Genomic DNA, 16,513 nt, shown 5'->3' with positions numbered 1-16,513 from the left:
TAGTCTGTTTGAGTGGATGTTTTAATTAAGCCAACTCAAGGTAGTAGTTCAAAACTGTGACGTGGGAGAAACATGATATATGGTTTTCAAAATGTTAAATCTGAAAGCTTTGCATATTTAGTCTTGGTCTTTTCTGTAATCCCCCTTTTCTAGAATGAAGAACTGTGCAGACATCAGAGTGTCAAACAGTGTTTTCAGTTGGAGGTGTCTTCATATCAATCAAAATCAATCAAATTTTATTTGTGTAGCACATTTCAGCAGCAAGGCATTTCAAAGTGCTTTACATCATTAAAAACACAGAAACACAATGCAACATAGAATCAATAATCAAAACACAGCATTAAGTCAAGTTCCATCAGTAAATTTGTAATTGATTACATTTCAAATACAATTCTAAACAGGTGGGTTGTTGTTGAGATTTAAAAGAAGTCAGTGTTTCAGCTGTTTTACAGTTTTCTGGAAGTTTGTTCCAAATTTGTGGTGCATAGATGCTGAAAGCTGCTTCTCCTCGTTTGGTTCTGGTTCTGGGGATGCAGAGCAGACCAGAACCAGAACCTGAGAGGTCTGGAAGGTTGATACAACAACAGCAGATCTTTAATGTATTGTGGTGCTAAGCCGTTCAGTGGTTTATAAACTAACAACAGTATTTTAAAGTCTATTCTTTGAGCTACAGGGAGCCAGTGGAGGGACTTTAGAACTGGTGTTATGTGCTCTATCTTCCTGGTTTTAGTGAGAACGCGAGCAGCAGCATTCTGGATCAGCTGCAGCTGTTTGATTGATTTGTTGGACAGACCTGTGAAGACGCTGTTGCAATAATCAATACGACTGAAGATGAACGCATGGATGAGTTTCTCTAGATCTGGCTGAGACATTAGTCCTTTAATCCTGGAAATGTTCTTCAGGTGATAGAAGGCCGACTTTGTAACTGACTTTATGTGGCTCTGGAGGTTCAGGTCAGAGTCCATCACTACTCCCAGGTTTCGGGCTGATCGCTGGTTTTCAGTTGTAATAACTGAAGCTGTGCATTGACTCTAGATCTATAACTCTAGATCGTTCCTCTTTAGGTAAAAAATAATAACTTTAATTTTGTTTCTGTTCAGCTGGAGAAAGTTTTGGCACATCCACACATTTATCTGTTCTAAGCATCTGTTCAGTGATTGGATGGGCTCTGAGTCACCTGGTGACATCGTAATGTAGAGCTGTGTGTCATCTGCATAGTTATGGTAGCTAATATTATTTTCTGTTATAACTTGAGCTAGTGGGAGCATATAAATATTGAATAAAAGGGGCCCAAGGATTGAACCTTGGGGTACCCCAAGATAAAGAACTTTCAAAGATAACAGGAAGTGATCCGACAGGGCGACATCAGTTACAGAGACACTGGAAATATTCACACCCTTACTGATAACCAGGTCCAGTGTGTGTCCTTGAGTGTGTGTTGCTTGTTTGACATGTTGTGTTAGACCAAAAGTCTCTAAAATATTAGCGAGCTTTTTTGCCCCTCTGTCTTGGGGGTTGTCAACATGAATGTTGAAATCACTGACAATTATTAAACAATCATAATCAATACATACGAGAGATAGAAGCTCATTCAAGTCAGTAAAGAAATTTTCCACAAAAGTTGGAGTTTTGTATAGAGTTACTGTCAAAGTTCGTTTGTGGCCTTTAACCTCAATTCCAAGATACTCAAAAGAGGTGAAGTGACCCAAAGAGATTTTACTACAATTTATGGTATTCTTAAATATTGAAGCCACGCCTCCTCCTTTTTTGTGTTTTTTATTCTCAGTGAAGAAATTGTAGTTAGGAGGCGCTGATTCAATTAGTACGATCGATTCATTATTATCATTCAACCATGTTTCTGTCAGAAACATAACATCGATATTATGCTCAGTGATGAAATAGAGCTTTAGCTCTATTAATTAATGATATAGACCATTACAGAAAATTCTGCCTTCCAAAGCTATTGTCAGGTCTAAATACCTATTAGAGACAATTTAAACAAATACAGGAAAGACAAGAGAGTTAGATTCTGTTATACTCGCGAGGAGAGCAGACAGAGAGATGTTTCCAGTTACAAATCTCCAACTACTCTGGAAACACATCTGTCTGTTCCTCTCTTTTATTGATCTTTAGGAAACCCTGCCACACGGGGCGCTGCAACTCTAAAAGGGTGGAGTCAAAGCATTCATCACATGGTTGCAGCGCTAAATAACATTCACTTCTAGACACATGTTATCTATACTCTAAATCTTTCTTTCTCCAGGCACGGCGTTGAATAAGACACGTTGCATAGCTTCAAAGCAACGGCTTTGTATCACAAAAAAGCACAGAGCAGAGTTTATTGTCAGGCATGTAAAACTCTGCTGGGAGCAATTAACACCTCTGTCTTGTAGGAAGTCCTGCAAGGCAACAGCTGCTGAGAGTAGCTGTCACCTCTATTTCCCAGGGAAGTCTCAGGATAGAATCAAAGTTATTTAACACACAGAAACATTATCTAAAATGTAACTACAAGGCTACATGATACAACAAATATTTGATAATTACTAATACAATTTACCTAACATTTCCGCCCTGTTTAACAAATATTTGTTGCACCGCTCATATAACTCCAAAAAAAAACAGTCTCTTCAAATGATTTTCAGATCTGTGCCATCTGGTCCTCCATGGGTGAAATCGCTGTGGTAATGAGACGGTTAAACAAAGAACGCAGGCACAGAACAAAACAAGAAAAGAATAAGAAGAGGCATCATTAATTTCAACAGCAGATTCCACCATAGTCCAGATATGAGCCAAAAAAAAACTTCTCCATATGAGGGAACTGCATCCTGTGACATGGCCTGTTGCAGATTTTTCAAAACAGACATTGTCATCAAAATGAGTTTCTTTAGCATCAGTAATATAAGTACAACATTCTCTAGTGTCATCTTCATCAGTGTCAGCATAATCAAACAATGGTTTAACTCAAAAATAAATTTTGCTTTGTTATTGTCCATCAGGGTAATTACTCTAATCTTTTATCAAAGAACGCAGACTTTGAATGAGATCACATCCAGACAGCACCGGAACAACAGCTGCCAACTGGAACGAGAAAGCAGAGTTCAGATTTTCCAAAAGCATCATTCATTTTGTGTATTCAACACAAACATCTTCAAGTCACTCCGTGTCTGAGTGAATCCTCCACCGCTCGTGACTCTGTGGCTGCTATCGTCGAAAAAGTGTGAAACCGCTCCTCCAAGCAGCCGCACTCCTCCTCTAACGACAGCTTGTGTGACAGAATCCAGAGTCCCACCTGGAGCTCGGAACTCCAGGGCAGTCTGTGTGTAAAACCATGAGCAACACATCACGTGTAACCTTATCTCTTAGTTTGTCCAGTTCTGCTCATTAATGGTGGATGTGATCCCTTCAATTTACGTTTCTATTATTTATATATATCACAACTCCAACCGATGGAAAATAGCAAAACCTTGTAATCACCCGTGTCAAAAGACATGTTTCCAAAGTAACGTTTTGCCAAAATGTTAAACATATGCAGATCTTTTCTTAAACTAATCTTGTAAAAATAGGATTAACAAACGAAACAAAACAATAAACAAAAACTCAAAAATGTAGTTGTAAAGCTTACATGTACCATTAAAAAATGAAAATCACTGTTAATTAAACTGTCCAGTTTAAATTTTTATAGAACAAACTAGATCTTACTGGTTGTTTGTCTAAACCATTTTACATGCGTTCCTTAAACAAAATTCAAAAGAGTTAAACTTGGAGAAATTATAATGTCAATGTATAATTTAACAAATCTAGACATTTTCAGAATATACCAATTTTACCTAGGTCTTTTACTTGTCGTTGAATTTAAAGTTTTATTCAAAATCGTTTTAAATGGATGTAAATCAAAACAAAAATCAAGTTTAGAAAAATCATTATAATCCCACCTGAGTACTTTTACTGATTAGGGATAACTTTAATCAAGAACAGATTCTTCAAAACATTTCTTTGAACATTCTTGCTCCATTAAATTAATGCTCCGAAAATGGCTAACACAATAATATTTTTAATTTCTATAATTGTTTTCCTAAGTTAATTTACCAAAATATGCTTCAGTAATCGCTATAAATTTGTTATCTATTGTTTCAAAATCCTTTAGCCCATTATCAGAACATGTTTCAATGGAGAACGACTCAAATCCATTCAAAAGAAACATATATTTCACCAGACCATATCTTTCCTTTCACTTTTTATGTGTAACACGGATCAAACATGTTCTTCAAAAATAAAAATATTATTCAAGTAATATTCAAGTAATATAAAAGATAACCCTATAACATTCTCCCCCCTGTTGATGCATTATCTGCTAACGCATCACATTTCCACTACTTTTAAATAACGATGTTGATAAAACAGGTTCATGATGTTCCCCGAGAAATTCTACCAAATTCAATGCTGCCTTTTTCCCAAAAGGTAAAACCCGGCAAAACAAACAAAACAATTTATGTTAGCATGCTTTATCTGCAACATTACTATTTTCCCAAAACACTTTACATTACAGTTGTAAAGCTCCTTATCTCATTGTATTCTTATAATTGTCAAATAAGTCATTTTATAAACTCCTCAAAAATTTTCACTAGTGTTTGACAAGGCGTGTTTACCAATTAAGACTCTGTGAAGGTTTTTTGCATTAACCAGCCAGAGAGACGTTGAAGAAAATTCAAAAATATAGTCTACAAAGAAAATCCAAAGATGATAAATTGGGCCCAAACTAAAATCAACATAACAAATACAATTCAGTCGGTAACAGAACAAACTCAAACACAAACTGACCTAACAAACAAGACATGAGGGGAACTTAAATAGTGGCTGATCAGACCATTAACACACACTAAGGGGTAATTAAACACACAAAACCCTAACAAATACTGGTCAGTATATCACTAAATCCACAAATGAAAGAAATTAAACTAAAAACCAAATTTCCCCCTCCCTAGGTGAACAAATGGAATGGCCCGCTAGGGAAGTTTGACACCCATATATGGACACCAATCAGCTGGAGCTCATCTGTATGATGAGCAACAGGTCCAGAGGAAACTGATAACTCAAAAGAAAGAAATTAATTTGTTATATTTAACAAATATAAAGAACGGACACTTAAAGTTAACTAAATTAGTGCACAACAAATAGCTAAACAAAAAGTCAGACCAACAAAAACAAAATTCAAAAATAAAAAAAATCTAAACTACTCTCTAATCAATATATAAAGTAATATTAAAGGAAAACAGTAAATCAGTGTTTGGATGCAAAAAACGTATATTTAACATGTTCCACATTATTCCTTGCTCACTACGTATTTGCTTGTTTAAACTATCTACTTTAAAGAGAAAATGTTTCACTAAAGCTTGGAAACCAAACTACATCAAAATTCTGTCTTATGTAATGAGAAAAGACTCTCTACAACTTCCTATAATCTATAATGTGAAACAATACCCTAAAATTTAAACAGCCAATCTCTATGTTCCTTAGGAAAAAAGAAAAATTAAATCCTTTTGTATTTTTAAATTTTACAAGTTGTATTTTTTTTTTTAAGTCACTACACTTATCCGAGCAACCTCTTCTGCCAGAGTACAAAGCAAATCTATAACCCCACCATAAAACCCCTCCCTCACCTCTCGGAGGGGCTGATTTTATGGCAGGAAGAGAGCCGATAAGGATTTCAGGAGGAACTCCTAATTCTTTATTAGGCTTTGGCACTGGAATCATCAGATATGTTTTAGTTTCTTCTAATTTTAAAATTTGAACTTAAAAACCTTTTTGTCGTTCCACTACTAAAATTGTAACTTATATACTGATATTCTGTCAGAAGGTACTTCAAATGATGGGAGAGACAATGATTTGCCTTACAGCTGCTTGTCCTTTTCTGCTGAGCTGCTGTGAGCAGAGGTCGCTTTGCACTTAAAAAAAAAAAAAAATGGTATGCAAAGAGGCTTCACATGTTAATTAGTTGAATCTAGTGGGGGTAGAAGTTACAGCCCAGCTGTTGCTCGTTCTCCCGTGCTGAACTTCTGTAAGTGGGGGTTGAAACTCCTCCTTGGGCTACATTATTCTCTACAAAAGTTCCACCAGATCCTCTTTGATTTACCCATAAGTTATTTCTAACTTAATATTATCCTTCAACAACAAATTTATAAATTTTAGCAAACTTTTCTATATTTAATCAATTTCTAGTTAACAAGAGAGTTATTTCTAATTTAGTCTGTCTTAATTATCAATAATTCCTGTAGATTTAATAATATTTTATCTATCCTAAAGTTTTGGTCAGTTTAAAAAGACTGATTGTGAAACTATCTAGAATCGGTTGCATACTACAATTTGTTGTTATCGGAGCAATGCCTCTTATCAGTTAGAGCCTGTTTCTCTAAAGATTTTTTATCTATATCCTCTACCCATTTAAAAAGTCCCATTATAGCTAATTGTATTTTATTTTTTCCTTATTTCATTTGCAGCCCTCTCTTCTTTCTGTAGGCACTTTTGAAATGAAGTGACCTTTTGTAATACATTAAAAGTTCTTGAAAAAGAAATAAATCCATACATAGAGTAATGTTAATGTATCTATCTTACCATCCCCCCAGTTGAGACATGCAAAAACGCCATGGCTCAATATAGCAGCCCACTTATACAAGTTGTTTTTTTAACAGGAAAAATAGGAGTGTTACATGAAGAATTTTCACACTGCACTATGACTCCTGCCACAATAAGATCTTTAATTTCTAGTTTTATACCCTCCTGTGCATCTGTTTTTAAAGGATATTGCTTAACTTTTGATCTAAACTCTGTTTTGGGTATTGTTAAGGAAATAAGGCTATTTTTGATGGTTCAATACAGCCAAGCCAATGCCATGTGTGTTTAAGTTGATCAACATTCCTATCTGGACAAGCTGATGCAAGGTAGGACTTCAGAGACAAACATTGTCCTGGCAAGGCTGTAATTTAAAGCAGCCATAAAATAACATGCTCCTGAAAGGCTTTAAATTAGGAGGCCATAAAGAGTATCTTCCCCGGCTAACAGGTCAGAGGTCGGGGTTTCCCAGGAGCTTAGAGTTGCATCTGGAGTTGATCACAAACTTAGGAATCTTGGAAACACTTAGGTTTAATTTCTGATATACTTTCTTAATATTAATAGCAATAGTGTGTCAGATTAAAGTATATTACCAAAGCTACAAGTACTAATCTAGTATATGGAATGTATTTGAAAATGTACTAACTATAACAATATCGGAATCAAGAGAAACGCCTTCACTAGAAAAGGGAATGCTCAATAATAAGAATGCAGACAACTGTCCTGTTTTTTTGCTTTTAAGCATCAGCTGTCTCCAAAGGTGCCTTTGTTTTTATTATTTTATTTCTTTTGTCTCAGGTAAAGGATGTACTTCTGTGTAATCTGAAATTTCTTGTTAAATTCATACGGTGTTTTCTATTGAATTAAACTCTGTATTTCTGTAAGTAACATTTGTCAGTTTTGTTTGGAGTACAAATGCTGTCCCTTTTGCACCCTTGTTGTCCAGAACAATGCTTTTCTAGTTAAAACAGTAGAAGCACTAGTTTCTATGTTTGAGGAAGTAGTTACCCAATCGGTAGCTGCTTCTCCTTCCTCAACAAGATTACCTAAATGATTCCACTGCTCATTTCTTTGTTTAAACAGCGATACATGCGGGTTCTGTCTAAAGATTTTAAATCATCAGGAAGAGCAACAGCTGCAACGGCTGTGTGTTTTGTATCTGTATACAGATAGGTCACTGTGATTTTAGCTGGAGTGACCTTGTTGAGCCTGTCTTCATAAATCTTGTCAGGCCCAGCCGCATTCCTGAACCAAAGAGTTATGTGTAAATTGTCAAGAGGCATTTGATCCTGGGGGCAGAGAAGGCTCCCTCAGTCAGGAGTGCCTGAGTAAAGTTGGGTGGGGGTCTGTCGGCACATCTAATGTATAACAATAGTGTGGATTTCCATTGCCCTTAACAACAAAGAAATCTCCCCTTTTTTTTTTTTTCTCTGACTGCCGTTTAACTACTATGTGCCCATCAGTGGTTGGAATCAAAGCTAATCCTAGCTACATAAGGCCATCCCTGCATGAAAAGTGTTATTTCTGGTCTTACACTGTCCATAGATAATAAATCCCGTAGATTTAAATGGGACCTCTTCACTCTCTAAACTTTCTTATTCTAGTCATGCTGACTGATCTATGTATTTTTTCTGGGCAATGTCTGGCTATGTGCCCTTCTTTCCCACAACACCAACATCCTCCTAAATTTTTCTGTCTGAAATTGTTTTGTCTGTAGTGCCCTCTCTGTCCTCTGGGGTTCTGACCTCTACCCCTAAATCTTCCTCTTCCTCTCCTGTCGTGATATAATATTTGCTCCTCATCTGGGAAAAAGGCTCCTGAAACCTTTTTCTCTTCTATTAAGACCTTTTCTGCACGTATAGCGCGGTTAATGTATCCATCTAAAATCCCAGTTTTCAATCCTTTGTAATGTTGATGCATTCTCAGGCTGTATTCATCAAACGATTCTTCCTCCTCTTCTCTTTTTTGTGCTAATTCTAACCAAAATTTTACATCCTCATACCCTTCTTTGCACATTTTCTTTGGGTTTGACTTTGTTTTTTGCTTTATTTTATCCTGCAATACTGTTAGTTTCTGTGAATTTAGACGGCCGTCAAAGTTATAGTTTGTTATCCATTTATCTAAATGTTTTATTTTATGCGGATCCCGATCTTCAACATATTTCCAGTCATTTGATTTTAAACTGGCTGTCGGCTTATTTTTACTGATACTCTTCCCCATTTTTTTTTTTTTTTATAAAAAATCTTCGTTTTTATAAAATTTGGTCCAGTTTTTCGACTCCTAGGGAATCCTAATAACTGGAGATCTTTCCAGTAGGCCAGCAATTAAAAATACCTGTAGTGGTAACCCCCGCTTCAACTCTTTCGAGTGGGAGGTTCTTACCTCTGCATCCAAGACAGGTTTGCTGGTTACAACCCTACTGTTTTTATATGAGATAAAACACCAAGCGGTATTTATATCTCCAATCACACTCACAATCATACGTTTGTTGCGGAACTTAAGCGCCTGCTCCGCCGGACTCCGCCATCCGTTCCAATTACAATTTTAATGCCTGTTTAAATATTTTTATTATTGATTAAATTTTATTATTATATATCGAATTGAGGAAATTTTATTATTTTTAGTTTTATCGGCTAATTGATTAAATTTTATTATTTTTATTTTTTATCTTCCAATTTATTAAATTTTACTGCAGGTTTATACTAGGCTCCGTGCGCCTGTTGTTTTTCCACGAAATTTTGGCCAAGGACTTCGGACGCCCTCCACGGATGTTATGTTTTATTTTTACCTGTTAGAGTCTAGAATTGACAGGGTTTTCTTATTCGCGCAATGACCCTCAGCCATTCGCCACACATTTAAACAAGAATCCACTCACCCTCTCCTGTCTTCCCCTCAGAGCCGTCAACCGTAAGATCCCAGCAGGCAGGCAGAGCGCCAGCCCTTGAACAGGTTCTGATAAGCTTCCACTAGGAAACTTGCCGTGCGCACGGTCTTTTACTGGGGTCCACCATGCCCGCTGGAATCCTTCCGGTATATTGGCATCCGGCTGCGAAGGACCAAATAATGTCAGGTCTAAATACCTATTAGAGACAATTTAAACAAATACAGGAAAGACAAGAGAGTTAGATTCTGTTATACTCGCGAGGAGAGCAGACAGAGAGATGTTTCCAGTCACAAATCTCCAACTACTCTGGAAACACATCTGTCTGTTCCTCTCTTTTATTGATCTTTAGGAAACCCTGCCACACGGGGCGCTGCAACTCTAAAAGGGTGGAGTCAAAGCATTCATCACATGGTTGCAGCGCTAAATAACATTCACTTCTAGACACATGTTATCTATACTCTAAATCTTTCTTTCTCCAGGCACGGCGTTGAATAAGACACGTTGCATAGCTTCAAAGCAACGGCTTTGTATCACAAAAAAGCACAGAGCAGAGTTTATTGTCAGGCATGTAAAACTCTGCTGGGAGCAATTAACACCTCTGTCTTGTAGGAAGTCCTGCAAGGCAACAGCTGCTGAGAGTAGCTGTCACCTCTATTTCCCAGGGAAGTCTCAGGATAGAATCAAAGTTATTTAACACACAGAAACATTATCTAAAATGTAACTACAAGGCTACATGATACAACAAATATTTGATAATTACTAATACAATTTACCTAACAGCTATCAACAGCTACAATATATTTAATTTTCCTTTACCATAATGAAGAACTTTTGAATTGAATTAAGCCCAAAGCAGCCATGTCCTTGGCAGGTTAGAGTTTAAATTATATTCACTCTATTAAGAAATGTAATAGGAAATTAGACATATACTTTAAAGAATTTCTGTTTCCATTCATGTTTTTTTGAAAATATATTTTATTTTAAAATTTTATTTTATATCATGCCAAATGTAAGACCTTAATGGAACAGTCTTTAACATTACAGCAATTAAAAACGTAGAATTGCTAAAAATATTTTTGCATGTTTCTACTGGTATTTTGGATGATTTAACTACTTGGAAGTAGGGATGCACAATGTATTGGCATCAATACTACTGGCCAGTGTAAGTCACTTTTTAACCCATCAGTTAAGTAAAAAGTATCCAATAAGAGCCAGTATTAATTTACATCTTGTTGCTGTTCAGCATTTAATAGTGAGACATTTGATGGGTGTATAACTGAAGCAAAGAAGCAATGTAGGCAGTCTTTTTTATCCAGTGTCAAAAGCTGGTCTTCCTCTGGATGCTCCTCTGCCGTCCACCTGAGGGTAGCAAAATACCTGAGATTCGACAATTCGATTATCTTCATTGGTTCTCTGGTCGTGAAAACCATCTGGGTTTTGAGAACTGAATATAAGTATATAACATATATAATAAGAAAACTGAAGCATCCATATGTGAATATACAAATACACAACATAATACAAATAACTAAATTTACATATTTCATTATTTGACACAACGTCAATGAAACACCATGAGCAGAGATGGCTTTCTGGCTCAGGTTAACGTATGAAGACTCTGGCGTCATCATGTGGCCAGAAAAAAATTAACAGAATGGGGGCAGCCGGCGACACATAATTGCAAAGGTATTACTCGATGGAAAGCAATTAAAGATGCAGCCGAAATGCAGCTACAAATAATAGAATTTAAGCGTAAATCCTAAATCATGGGCGTAAATCCCGGGAGGTTTGGACCCCCCCAATCTTGGAAAATTCCAGAATGATCCCTCCCAAAGAAGTCATAAAACAAACCTTTGTATTTAAACAATATCAATATAAAAAGACAATAAAAACAAACAAAAATTAAGGCTTGGAAACAGCTTACATGTAATTAATCTATATCATCTATCTATCTTTCTCTCTCCCTCTCTCTTCCTCTATATATATAATAATTCAATAATTTAAATACTATTTAAACTTTTTGAACATGGTCTATGTTCATGGTTTCAGTTTAAAAACAGTTTTTAATTGTCACTATTGACAAAATTGTCAGTGACAGTAAAAATTGTCACTAACAGTTGATTATTATTTTATCATAAGTTACATAGTTTAATAAATCAGTCACCAATGTCACTCAACTGAGTTGTACAATCTACTAACTACTCCATCACCACTGATGATGATCCACCAGGGGAAAAATATTGAAAACCCCTAACTCAGTGGTGCCCAAAGTGGGTCCTGGAGGGCCGGCATCCTGCAAGTTCTAGTTCTCTCCCTGGTGGTACCAACAACCTTTTCAGCATGTCAGGCTCATTAGGCCTCTAATGAGCCATCATTTGATCCAGGTGCATTAAACCAGGGAGAGAACTAAAACATGCAGGATGCCGGCCCTCCAGGACCGACTCTGGGCACCACTGCCCTAACTGAACCTAAAGTTAGCTTGATAATCTTTGGAGGTCATTTTTTAAGCAATTGTATGGATTTGGGATAATTATTATAATCATTTACTTAATTGAGTTTTTTTGGGTCAATGCAGTTAAGTCCCCCCCTCAACATAAAGATAAAGTCCTGTCTGTGGATTTAGGGATCAATCAGAATGGGGAAAAAACTTGAAATAAAGAATACCATTGATTCCAGGGCCACAAGAAATCAGGTTATATTTTATTATTGTTCTCAAAAAGTTTATTAACAAAACAGGATAATACTTTTGGGATCCGGGTTTGTTTGAGTTTGGCTTTAGATTTTTGTTATTTTTGGTGTTCCTTAGGCTTCTCTATTTAGTTCTCCCTATTTTCCACTTTTGGTATTCCTTAGTGATTCTTGCTATGTTTTTCATATTTCTAGTTATTTTCTGTTCTACTTCTTTAGTCTAAGTTATTCTTTAGTGCTAGAATTATATACCGTTTCTCTGTGACACTTTCTCTCTCCCTTCTCGCCCTCAGTTAGCTCCTGCTCTAACCACTTACACCTGTTATCAATTTACTCATCAGTCCACTGCTTCCATACCCTACCTCCCAGTATTTAAACTCCTCTCTTTCTGTCACTAGTCACCAGTTTGTCTTGTTTCCTCATCTCACCTAGTCTATTTGTGATTCCCTCATGTCTTCAGTTTTTGGATATTTTTTCTGAGCTTCCTTCAATGTACCTCTTGTAAGTTGGATTTTGGCTTTTGTTTAATTAATTACTCACTTAAATACTACGATTATGATACAGCCTACATATACAAAATACAGACAGACATTCCCAGGCATGGTTCAAAGTGTCGGACAGCCAAATGAGTGATATATTGAATGTAAAAAAAAAGAGGAAAAAAGAAAAAAAAGGGGTGGAGAGGACAGTCCTCATCTCCAGTTGAAATCACGGTCTCTGGTTATGAAGTTATGAAATAAGCAAAATTGCTGCCATTTTACTAAATAAGCCCTAACAATATCTATTTAACCTCTAGAACAACCTGGCTTTATATAATAGTATATATATATAACTATATAATAGTTTGATATTAGCACCTCTGAGACCTAGAATTATAAGACTGAGATATCAAGGCAAAGAAAACTCAGTAGCTGCTGGTAGGGCCCATTCAGGGGCCTCCAGGCATTCAGGGGCCCCAAGAAATGGTTTAATTGTAACGCAGACCATAGATCTAAACCTGTAGCATCATTTATAGAGAATAACAATGTTATTACATTTTATTTAATTAATGCATTCAGCTGGGAAAAATAAATAGTGCATTTAGGATTTAATTAGGAAGTTTACTTTGTAAAAGTTTAAAGAATCATCTTGATAGTTTGATTGTTGTGTTACCATGGCTACAATATGGTGTAGCCATGGTCATCTAATCTTTGTGTTTGAATTGGGTTTGTTCACAAATACATCACAGCAAATAACCAATAATCAGTGATTGATTTTAAACTCGGCCAATAAACCTGGTCTCCCTCTCACAGATTCACCTTATCTATATTTAAACATGTTAGTGATGCTGAGGTTCTTAGTAGGACGGGTTCTGGGGGGAGGGCGGTTCTGTCTAAGGCCCCATATTACCTTGATCCGGCCCTGGAGGAACAGCTGCGGCGATGCGCATCTCTGGAATCTACCTGGAATCTACCTTTAATCCCCCGGTGGCCCCTGTCAGTCCCCCGATGCTTTAGGGTCATTTTGATTCATTTCATTGTGGCATGTTTGGCTTTATGCTGCGGTTCTAATTATTGCTACAATATTTTCTCTGATGTTTATTTTGTGAACTCTAAATGCTCTGGGCTGAATCTTCCTTTAACACTTGAGGTTCTGCAATAACTTCTATTTACAGCTGCGAACCTCCAGCCCAGATCCCATCAGCAGCGGCTTTAACCTGCCTGGTAGAAACGTTAAGGAGAAGCAGAGCGAACAGTCAGCAGGTGGTACCAGGTGGTACCAGGTGGTACTGGGCTTTGATTTGTGTCACGACTCGCGGTGACAGTCGGTACCGTGTCTTATATCAGGATGTCTTGATATAAAGACAGACATTCTTTCTACCCGTCGGTGGACCGACTCAGACTGCCTGTAGTGAACCGGGCATTTAGCAGAATGATGAAGTTAAAGTCAGAAGTTTTTTCTGCAGTCAAAGCATTTCTGTGTTTAGGGGAGAGGCGGGTTTTTTCCTGCTACTGTAAGGACAATTACCAAAATATAAATAGAAACAGTTTTTCTAACGTCAACATCAGACCTGTTTTTATTCACAAACCAGTATATGAAAAAATATTCTTGCCCATAATTTGATAGTTAGAGGTACAGATCCGCCCTCCTCCTCACCATGGACCCGGAGTCTGAACAACATGGAGGCTCTGAGAGTCATTATTAGACTGAGGGCAGCCAGACTAGTTTATTTGTACTAAATTATTATATTTAACTAAATATTATTGCTGAGGGGCACAAACAGGCAAGAGGAACAGAAGAAGAAAGAAAGAAGTTTGAGAGGTTCTTCCACTGGTGTTCGGCACACGATCAACAATGCAAAACTCACAAAGTTCAACAAAAGGTATTTTTACCTTCTTAAATTTTTTCACATAGTAAATCAATACGCTTTTCTAGATTAGGTTGAAAATACAATTAACAGCTAGTGAAATTCGTAATTCATACAGGGGAAGGCTAATTTTAGCATGTAGCATAGCTAATTATTATCCCGCTGGCACCATTAGATAAAAATAGAAAAGTAGATAACATGTATAATTGAGAAATGTATTTTATGCTCAAACTGTTTTTTATTTTCATTATACAGATCCACGTATCTATTTGCAACATGAACATAAATATTGCTGTTCCCTTTGCTAATACAAGCTACAGAACCATTTAGCACAAACTGCTATGGTTCAACATAACGGTATGTATAACTACACTTGAAAAATATAAAATATTTTTTACATACCAGTTTTCTAGTGTTTTTCTTTTATTTTTAAAGGTTAATCTTTTTAAATATGTTTTGTACACCAATGTTAAATTTCTGGAAAGTCTAATATATTTTATAAACTAACAGCTGCCATTATAGTTGGGTGTAGTACCCAGATGTGATACTCTAATGACAGTAGCACTACTTCAATATAGTTTTAGTAAGTAACTGCAATAAACTACACTAGTAAGAGTAACAAAGTATTTGGTGAAATGGCTATTATTAACTACTGTTTTACTGATCATAATGTGCAATGTGATTTTTTATTTTGTTTGTTTTGTTTGTTTTTTTCAGATGCCTCTGAATGTTGTTGAAGCTGTTCTCCAGGAGGTGATACCAGCACAGGGAGACTCAGCTTACCTCACCTTGGCATTGACCTGCAAGTGCTTTGAAGCCGTTGTGTCTGAGCCAGTTTTCAGGAAGAAGACTCACTTTGCTTGGCTGGATGGTAAGGACCTTTGACTTTTTTCACCTAAAACATGTGAAATTAGATTTCAACTACATGAAATCGATTTTTCATTAACAGGTGAGATCAACTGGGGCAAATTTTCAAAAACATTCAAGGCAGAAAACCGGATTCCTTTTGCGGTTGTAACGTGTTTTTCCTGCAACCGGTAATATAAAGACTGTGGGCTTCACCGGCGATGGAAGACGAGGAGAGTACCCTGGTTACTACTGTGATGGCCGACCTGGACACTGCACTGACTGTCAATACTGAATGCAAGGAGAATATTAGTTAAAGACTGAGGTCTTTCACACATTTCAGTTGTCACACATTGTTCGTTTTTTTTGTGACATGCCATTTTAAATCATTTCTTCTAAAGAATATTTGCCTTTTGACTTGTGCAGTCATCCTTTTTAATAATGTGTTCTTTCAATATTATTTACATTTTTGAATGTTCCTTTTGTTGTAGCTCAGTTGATTTGCATTATTTAGTTTTCATAGAAATGGTGCCGTTTCCACACAAAGTTACATTGTGGCTGTAATTTGTTGGAGAGAGTAGAACCAATAAAGTAGTTGTAAATATATTGTAACAGCGTTATTTAACAATAGGATAACCTTGTTTTAAAAATTTTAAATGCAAGCAAAGCTAATAACTTGCAATATTTTATATGTGTAAATACAATGTTTCCTATACATTTTGAACAATGACTGGAATCGATACAAATTTTTTTACAAACCTGACATACAGCCAAGTTGTTTATGTTTTAACAGTCAGAATCAACTTGGGGTTTTTTTGTAATAAAGCAAGCACATACAGAAACATATTGTTCGGTTACAAACAAGATTAAACGAGCAGAGCGAAGGTGTAGTCGGGGTGGAGGTGATGGAAGCTCAGATGAGGAGCAGTTGCACACATCAAGCCGGACTTTATGAAGGGTGGAGGAGATGAGCCCGGCGCCGTTAGGCTGGGATGGAGACACATGATCAGGTGATTGGCTGAGCAGCTGAGATGAAGACAGTTATAGTTAGAATTTACACATTGGTTTAATTTATGTAACCAGTGACTTTATTGAAAAAGGTTTTCATATAGAAAAAAGATCATTCTCTCTGGCAGTTACCA

The sequence above is a fragment of the Xiphophorus hellerii genome, chromosome 12 (genome assembly GCF_003331165.1).
Source record: "Xiphophorus hellerii strain 12219 chromosome 12, Xiphophorus_hellerii-4.1, whole genome shotgun sequence".
Lineage (NCBI taxonomy): Eukaryota > Metazoa > Chordata > Actinopteri > Cyprinodontiformes > Poeciliidae > Xiphophorus > Xiphophorus hellerii.
This window is presented reverse-complemented; position numbering follows the sequence as displayed.